The following is a 9895-nucleotide window of genomic DNA, read 5'->3' as shown; positions in this document are numbered from 1 at the left end:
AAGGGCAATGGAGCTGGTGAGGGGTCTGGAGCACAAGTCTTACGAGGAGCAGCTGAGGGAATGGGGATTGTTCAGTCTGGAAAAGAGGAGGCTCAGGGGAAACTTTAATAGTCACTATAGTACCCTGAATGGAGGTTGTGGAGAGGCGAGGGTCAGCCTCTTCTCCCAGTTAACTAGGGATATGGAGAAAGGTAGTGGCCTTCAGTTGCATAGGAGAAGGTTCAGGTTGGATATTAGAGAAAAATTATTCTCAGAAAGAATGGTGAGGCACTGGAACACACTGCCCAGGGAAGTGGTGCAGTTCCATCCATGGAGTTGTTCAGTAATTGTAAATGTGGCACTGAGGGACATGGCTACTGGGCATGGTGAGGATGAATCGATGGTTGGACTTCATCTTAGAAGTATTTTCCAACCTTAATGACTCTATGATTTTGTAAGTCTGTGATTATTGATAAGGGAGAGGTAGTTTGCCTCGGATATCCCTCTTAGGATGACACAATAATATTGGTCAGGAAGGACTTGAGAAAGTCACTACAGCAATATTCAGCTTAAATCAGTCAGTTTTGAGATCATACCAGTCTGCCTAAGGCTTTATGCAGTACTGTTTTGAAGACTTCTAAGGATGGAGAATGCACAGTTTCACCTGGCAGCTGTCCTCGTGGTCAAAAAAAAGTTTGACTTCTATGCAGCTTGCTCCTCCCATGTTTGAGTTAGTGGTAGATGTCTTATCATGGACAACTGTGAAGAGCTAGGTGCTATCTATCTTCTTGGTATCCTCCCCACGGGTTTTGGTTCTTCCAAAGCTGCACCATTTACAGGCCAAACCAGCCAGTCTCTCATCAGAGGAGGGCTCCAACCTCTGAGCACTTTGGCTGGCCACCATTCAACTAACAGCCATTTGTCAGTCCTATGTTGGTGAGGCCTAAAATTGGATACAGCACCTCCTCTGTCCTACAATTCTTGTCTTCCAAAAGCAGGAGCACCACAGCCAAAGCAGTCCACAGCACTTCACCAGCTCCTTGATCGCTTTTTTTTGTTTGTTTGTCCATGTGGCTGACAAGTTTTGAGGCAGTCTGTCTTCATTTTTTGCATGCTGTTTCACACGTGGCAAACACCAAGTGAACAGGAGCACAGCAAGCACAGATGCCTCGTGGGAGACGTGCTGTGAGGAAATTGCTTGGAAATGGAGATAGAGAGATGTGGTCAAAGACTTGTCTGGAAAGATCCAAGGCATTAATTGACAGCACTGTCTGCAGTTGGTGTCTCATAACCAGTAGAGACAATGAATGTTCTGAAGAGATGGCTAAGAAAGGAAGCGTCCCATTCTTTCACAAACTCTGGGGATTTCTGTCTGTTTGAGATCAAGATTGGCCTACGGTCTCCAGCTTTCCTTGCTTAGACACTGCTGGGACTAAGTTTAGCTCTCCTGGCTTCATGAAGCTAGAGGTTATGCCACGCAGTTACCAGGAACAGACTTGGCTACCCTGATTGTGCAGTGTAAGGCCGCAGTGCCTAGCTGATGTTTGCTCTAAAACAGATAGAAATTTATTCATATTACAATGTGAGCACACTGGGGACAAGTTCAACTGAGAATATCGACTGTTTTGAGTACTGTGTTCAGTTTTGGGAGTACTGTGTTCAGTTTTGGGCACCTTAGTACAGAAAGGACGTGGAGGTGCTGGAGAGGTCCATAGAACGGCAAGCAATGAGGCTCGTGAAGGGCTTGGAAAATCAGCCCTATGAGGAGAGGCTGAGGGAGCTGGGGCTGTTTAGTCTGGGAAACAGGAGGCTGAGGGGAGACCTTATTACTCTCTTCCAGTACCTGAAAGGTGCTTACAGTGAGAGCGGGGTTGGTCTCTTCTCACTGGTGGCAGTGACAGGACGAGGGGAAATGGCCTCAAGTTGCAGCAGAGGAAGTTTAGGTTGGATATCAGGAAAAACTCCTTTACAGCAAGGGTTGTTAAGCACTGGAATAGGCTCCACAGGGAAGTGGTTGAGTCACCATCCATGGATGTGTTTAAGAGCCATTTGGATGTGGATTTGGATTTAGCAGAGGGTTGTCAGAGTTAGGGTAGTAAATTTAGGCTGTGGTTGGACTTGATGATCCTTGAGGTCCGTTCCAACCTGAGTAATTCTATGATTCTATGATTTTGTTTTGGCAGCACCTGAATGTCTGAACCACACACCTGGACCCCCTTGTGCTAGACTCCAGAAGAACGTAGACATAACAATCTAGTTATAAGTTATAAAGTTATAAGCTTTCTTTAGTTCTCAGTTACTGATTGCCATCTTACATATGCCCAGGAAGGCTCTCTCTGTACACTTGCTTCTTCTAGCATTACCATAAGAAATCATGTCAGCACCAAGGAATTCTCTGCTTCAAGCAGAGCTGCAGATAATTTAGCTACCCCTGAACAGCGATTTATCATAGCCAAAGAAATAAAGTACTCGGCATCTGCCAGCTACTCTGGAGACTCCTTTCCTACCAGACAATATGTAAAGGTAGAGTTTATCTCACATTTTCTGACACTGAAGAATTACCTGTTTTGGAATACAAAGTTACAAAGTTTCAGGGCCTTCAGGATTCGCTTCTCCTTGAGCCATGCAGTAAGACCTCATTTTACATTATTTTTCGAAAACCTACATTTCATTTTGCTTAATAAGTTTTTATAGATCCTGCTCACTTGTCTTCTTCTGATGTGGACAGATGAAAATAAAGGCCTAGTTTTTATGTAGGATGCTCCAAAAGTAATGCCTCCCATTTATTTCAGTTAAAACTACAACAGGTACAAAGAGCACAATAACACTATTTGATAGAGCAAATTCTCAGCTACAAAACACTAGTTTTCAACGTAGTCACCACCACTAGCTATGCATTTTTGTCAGCAATGAACAAGAGCCTGCATGCCACACTTGTCAAAATCTTCACGGCCACCTGGGACATGGCTTATCTTTCATGTCGCTTTTGACACCACTGACACCCACCACCACTGCCTCAATGTGCTCACATCCACTGGTCTCTGTAAATGTCCAGCAAGCATTGATGAATGCCAATGGATGCCATTTTTTCTGCATGGAAGAATTCAATGACACACCTTTAATCCACCCACACTTCCATGCCAATGTCATTTTGTTGGATTGCCCCTCTGCTGCCGATTGTCACACAGCAACAAAATTGAAGGTTAAACCTTTACTGTCATACCAGCAACATCCACCTCTGATTTTGTGAGCTAACACAATAAAATAGGAAACGTTACTTTTGGACCATCCCTCCTAACTCTGGGCAGACCTACTTCCTACTTGTTTTCTTCTCTAACATAAGGAAATACATGGCGTAATCATTTTACTCACTTGACATGCTATACCAATGTTTCAAAGCTTATTAATCTGTCTACCCTCGCTTTTCCATTCTACTCAGGGAAAAACATAATGAGATGCTGCTGAACTAAGGTTTCTGGCCTTTTTGATTTATTGATCTCCAAATTATACGAAATGCAGAAAATAAAGCTTTTTAACATATCTGTGGTGTTTCTGACCCAGCCTGTCCAACTTAGGAGGTAAATCGTAAATCCATAGACTATTCCCCATTGCCTTGTTGTCCTTCATGTGTCACACTGCAGTATGTTGCCGAGAGCTATTTGTGTTCTCTGGTGATGAAGGTATTCAAAACTCAATTGGACATAGTTCTGGGCAACTTGCTCCAGTTGTTTCTCCTTGAGCAGGGGTATCAGATGCTCTCAAGAGGTCTCTTCCAACATTAGTGATTCCGTGGTTCAGCTTTGCCAACTCCTTTAGTTACTTGGAGGGGTTCTAAAATATAGATCTTATGAAATATTAAGTACAGAGGTACTTTATTAATGTTATAGCAACTGTCTTTGTTGCTATATGAATCATAAATATGATTCATAGTCACAGTGAATTGCTATCACATAAACATGATTCATAAACAAAATGAATTGATGGTAGAAGAATGAGCTGTAAGAATATGCAGTGTTTTTTCAGCTACCTTTCTATGTTTAATACCTTTGTCCAATGCATGGCTCTATGTGGCCTTTACCCTAGAGAGATTCCAGCTGCAATGTATGAAAAAAGTCATAAGAGAAATGTGAAAAATCAGGGCATTGGCTGTTACAGCCATGCGTCCCATGATATATATGCACCTGCAGCTGAGTAGCTGATATCTATTCTCACCAGCATTGTAATACAGATTTGCAAAGATGTGCAAGGAGCTCATCTGTGTAGGGAGGCAGAATGAAAGTACCAAGGGTACAGCTGTACCCTTGGTAACAGTTTGAAAATGGCTTCTGGTGTTCAGCATATCAGTGGTGAATGGAAGACGAGAGGGAAAACAGGAAAAGCCTTTCAAATGGAAGATGAGACAGTTTATAGTGGCCCAATAGAAAAGGGGACTCAAATAACTTGACTTTACAGCAAATACATCGAAACACATTTTTTCCTGCTATATCACCCTCAAGTTCAGGTGGTGGGGCATTGAGGGGTAAATGACATGGGTGCTGGGGAAAAAGGGAAGGAAAGACAAGGAACTTCTGGCCTTTCCTTCCCCACGCACTCCATAAGCATTTAGTGCCATGTGACAAGGCAAGGCTATTTCACTGTCCCTTCACTGTAATTCTTGTCCCTTAAGGCATACTTTAGCCAGATCAGAGCCTACAGCTTCTTAAGCAGGTGACGCTAAATAGGAAGGAGCTGTTGATTCCCTTGAGGATTGAGAGGCTTTGCAGAGAGATCTTGGCAAACTGGGCAATCACCAACCATGTGAAATTCAATAAGAGCAACCACACCTGGGATGGGACAACCCTAGATACGTGTGTACAGACTTGGGGACGAAAGGCCGGAGAGCAGCCCCACGAAATGGGATCGGGGGTACCGGCTGATGGCAAGTCGAATCTGAGCCAGCAGTGTGCCCTGGCAGCCCAAAGGGCCAACTGTACCCATCAGCTGCATGGAACATAACAGTCAGAGCCATGGTAGATGTCATCCCAAATGTTTTGAAACGCCTAGAAATTTTACTCTGCTGAACTACTGGATTTGGCACGTATGCACAAGGTACATAAGAAGCAACAGAAAGACGTGTTCTCTCTTCTGTGGCCATGGACCTACTGTTGCAATTCCCCATTGCTTTTCACAGCCATGTTATCGTATTTCCAAAGGCACCAACCTTCTTTTCTTTGTCCATCTAAAATGCACTCATTAATGTATGTATTTTTTAAGATATTCATTCACTGCTGACTGCAATTTCGCTGTCCCTAACCTGCGTTTCATCATTTTTTCCTCTATTTTTTAACCCTTTACATATTGCCAAATCCTACTCTCTAGTGCAGCTGTGTTTGTTTATTAACTTTCATACTGCCTAAAATTAAATTCTTTCTTGGAATCTCTCATCATAATCTGAGACAAAAAAGCAATAATTCTTTTTTTTTTTTTTAGCACTGCCAGCAGCTTTGTGTCAAAAAGGCTCTTCTTAATAACATGCAATTTTTTTGTAGAGTGGCTGTAATGAAATACGTCCTTGTCGTTTTTCTAGGACCACTCAGCAGCAGATGCCAGACAGGTTAATTATTATCATTTATTTGTGCAGGAAAGGTCATCTGCAGCAGAGAACACACACTTCTTGTCACAAAAAAAAAAAACAGATGCTGCATGGATAGAGGCTGGAGAAGCCACCTGCTCACTTTGCTGTGATGCTTCTGCCTTCAGGCTAGAAAAGCCACTTCCAGGAGATGGGAGAAAATTTAGTCACCTTGGTCTGTTCTGCCCTTCCCCCTGAGAAGCCAAGAAGGGTGGCTCCTGTTGGACAGTTGCTGAGTTTTGTGATACAATCTCTTTTCTTTCATCAGGGATAGGAAAGCCCATCAAGTCCACATAAGCCAGAGTAGAACAAACCTCAGTAAGAAATGCCAAGATATAAACTCGGAGCTTAGTCTTAGACTTCAGATCTACTAGGCTTCCTTGGCTTTTAATAAATCTTTAACCCAAAGCCAGTGGTTCTTTTCCACTGTGTAAACATTAACTTTCAGGTCAAAGGGAACACAGAAGTGCATGATTTAATTACGCACTGTTTTATTTCATGGTCCATCTCCTAGTCAAAAGAAATGACTGTTTTGGGTTCACACAGCACTGACTTCTGTTCAGTCGATCTAGCCAAGAAAGAAGCTGGATTTTTATTTATGTGTTTGTACTGCATTTGATATCTCGAGAGAAGGCTGTGCTGAGGAGGAATTTGCCTGCACACTTTCATTAGGTGTGGAGCCAGAGTTTCTGTACATTGACAAGCCCAAGGGGCACCACAAAATCTATCTCAATGAAATAATTTCAAAGCAGGAAGAAGACAATATGCCTGTACTTCATGTTATTTGCAGTAAAGGTTGGCTAAGAAACTGAACTGACAAAGATAGAATTTGCGGTCTCTGAAGAGCACACATAATTTCAATAATCTAAACCAGCTCCCTTCTAAGTATTCTGGGGGACTTCTCCTCAGAGCTGTATTAAAGAACATCTTTCAGAAAGCTAATTCTACTCTGAAATAAATCAAACAATGACAAATGTGCTTTCCTCTACTGTTTCAGGTGTTATCACTCTCACTGTTAGGAAACTACATCTAATTTCAAGATCTGTTTAGACTCTGGTTCTGGGAATGGCAGTTTATTTCCCACACCACATTCCTCTCACTACATTGAAAAGATATGCATTTGAATGGTGGAGTATTTGGTGGAGAAAGAATTGGTTGGTTGGTCACAGCCAGAGGATTATGGTAAACTGCTCTGTGTCTAGGTGGAGGCCAGTGATAAGTGGTGCCCTCCAGGGGTCTGTCTTGAGATAATGCTCTTCAACATCTTTATCAATCACATAGGCAGAGGGATTAAGTACACCTTCAGCAAGTTTTCAGATGACACCAAGATGAGTAGTACAGTTGACACAATAGAAAGGAGGAATGCTGTCCAGAGAGACCTGGACAAGCTTGAACAGTGCATCCAACTGAGCTGAAATGAGGTGCAATAAGGGCAAGTGCAAGGTGTTGCACTTGGGTCATGGCAGTCCCAGATATGTGTAAAAACTGAAAATAACTCCTTGAGAGCAACTCTGCTGAGAAGGACTTGGGGATCCTGGTGAATGAAAATCTTGATACAAACCAAATGTACCAAGTGTATACTTGCAGGTCCAAAGGCCAACAGTATCTGGGGCTGCATCAAAAGAGGGGTGGCCAGCATGGTGAGGGAAGTGACTTTTTCTGCTCTGCCTTTGTGACACCTCCTTTGCAGTACTGCATCCGAGCCTGAGGCCACCAGTACAAGAAAGACACGGAGCTGTTGGAGTGGGTCCAGAGGAGGACCACTAAGATGACCAGAGGGCTGGAGCACCTCTCCTATGAAGAAAGGTTGAGGAATTTGGGCTTGTTCAGAGTAGAGAAGAGAAAGCTCCAGGGAGACCTCAGTGTGGCCTTCCAGTAGTTGAAGGGAGCTTATAAACAGGATGGAGACTGACATGGTCTGATAGTGATAGGATGAGGGCGAATGATTTTAAACTGGAAGAAGGGAGATTTGTATTAGATACTAGGAGAAAATGTTGTACTCAGAGGGTGTGAGGCACTGGAACAGGTTGCCCAAAGAAGCTATGGATGCCTCATCCCCGGAGGCATTCAAGGTCATGTTGGATGGGGTCCTGGGCAACCTGATCTGGTGTGTAACAACCCTACCCATGGCAGTGAGGTTGGAACAAGATGATCTTTAAGGTCCCTTCCAATCCAAGCCACTCTATGATTCTTTAATGTTATCACTGCAGCTCTGCCTGCACAACTGCAAAGCCTGTATGCTGCTGTTAGTGATGTTGATGTTAGCGATGAAGATTTAGCTCCTTCACTGACCATTCTGATGCACTATGAAGAAAGCAAAGGGGTCCCATTCTTCATTTTCCCTGTTTGCTGATCACATATTACAACAAACTACAGTAGTACAAATGGATAATGCTAAGAACAATACTTGTTTGTAAAGCCAGTGTTTCGGCTATGTAGTGGTTTCTCACTGGGTAGAAGATCTTTGTAGTTGATAGGACATTTGAAGAGGATTGGGACTTATTTTTGTCCTCCTTTCCCTCTTCCACTTAACACCTACCTGATGTTCTTTCCGAAAACAGTGCCTGTCAGAGAACCAAATACACAGTGCTGCAGCAAAGAACACCCTAAGGAAAACTTTACCTCTGAGTACTTTCTGGTAACTTGCCAGCCAGTGACAGGTTCATCAATAATGATAATGGCATTTGTCAAAGAAAACTAGTGCACTAAGCTGTAGACATGCTCAGCACTATAAAGGAATCAAAGAATCCAGTATCCTCTTATGGAAAGTAAGGTGGAACAAGAGCTCTAATGGGAAGAGCTGGCTAACAAAAGAAAGGGAAATAGAAGGATTAAGCTCTCTTTGCTGAATAGCAGAAGCAGCTTTTCTCCTGGTAAAGCCTGTCACCTCCTTATCAACAGAAAAATGATGACTCTAGCGCAGACTTCACCACACCCCACTGAAAAAAATCTATTGACTGCAAGCTCCGGCACAGCAGTTCATATCTCATTTGTCATAAATGGAGCATACTGAAACTGCCTCTGCAAATATTATCAATAATGAAAACTGACATTAAAGTTGCCCCAAAACCCCATTACTGCATAGGTTCAACACGCTTTAAGCCAGAGGCACCTTTGCTAAAGACTGCTGTAGAGCAGGCAATCCCGTTGTTTGCTACTAAGCTGAAAACAGCTGAAGAATTTAAGGTTACTTAATATATATTAAGTTTCCTGTATTTCTGTTCAGAAATCAAGAAGGCATTTCTGAGGATTTTCCATATTTAGGACATACTCATGCTTCTATGCCCTCAGAGAAGAAGCTGGACATAAACCAACCAGAACGTTCTGCCAAGCCCTTTGGGAAGAAAGGAGGATCAGTGCTCATTTGCTACACCTCTCACCTGTGTACACGTTGAAGTCTTTCACACCTTGAAATACATCTATGAACTGTCTTCCCTGACACTTTGCACTAAGCATTAGGTGCAGAGCATCTGGGAACATATTGCTGAAAATAGAGATGGAGAAGTTCCAGTTTAGACAAAAGGGGTAAAAGTGTGTGCCTGTGACAGACATCAGGGAGACAGACAGGAGAGGGAGAGAACAAGAGAAAAACAGAGACAGGGAGAGATGTAATGGGGGACACAAGAGACAAAAAGTCAGGGACAGAAAGTGAGAAAGCAAGAAAGACAGCAAGGTGGAAAGAAACAGACAGGTGGAGGGGAGGAGGAGCACAAAAAGAATAGGGACACAGAGAGGTCAGACAGGGAAAGAAATCAGGGACTGATGGAGCTGGAGGGACAGAGAAAAGGCAGACAGTAGGCTCACACAGGGCATGAGGAGGGGAAGGCAGAGAAATGGAAGTTGAAACGCAGGAGGAGCCAAGCATGGCACAGAGAAAGTGCCTGGTGCCACAGGCTCAAGCTTGGAGCTGCAGTGTCATGTTGGCAGCTGAAAAGAATGAGGAGCTAACAGCAGTGAAACAGATTCTGGTTTCTTACTCTGATTTCTGAAGTGGACCTACCACTTCTCTTAAAAATAAATGTAGTGTTAACTTCCTCAACATACATGACTTTACTACATAACAAAGAAGTTGCTTTTTCCTAAAAGGAAAAAAATACACATAATTGTGGCAACCTGCTGACATTTAAATAAATCAGAATCTTAATCTGGACTGGAGATCTATTTGCATTAAAATAACTAAGATGTTAGATTCACAACACTGTGCTAACACGGGCATAAGATGATCTAGCTAGTTACTCTAGCTTGTAATAAATAAAAACCAAACAGAACCAAACAGGGTTGGGCTGCACAATGAACCTGTAGGAG

The sequence above is a fragment of the Tympanuchus pallidicinctus genome, unplaced genomic scaffold (genome assembly GCF_026119805.1).
Source record: "Tympanuchus pallidicinctus isolate F22 unplaced genomic scaffold, pur_lepc_1.0 scaffold10, whole genome shotgun sequence".
NCBI classification, from domain to species: domain Eukaryota; kingdom Metazoa; phylum Chordata; class Aves; order Galliformes; family Phasianidae; genus Tympanuchus; species Tympanuchus pallidicinctus.
This window is presented reverse-complemented; position numbering follows the sequence as displayed.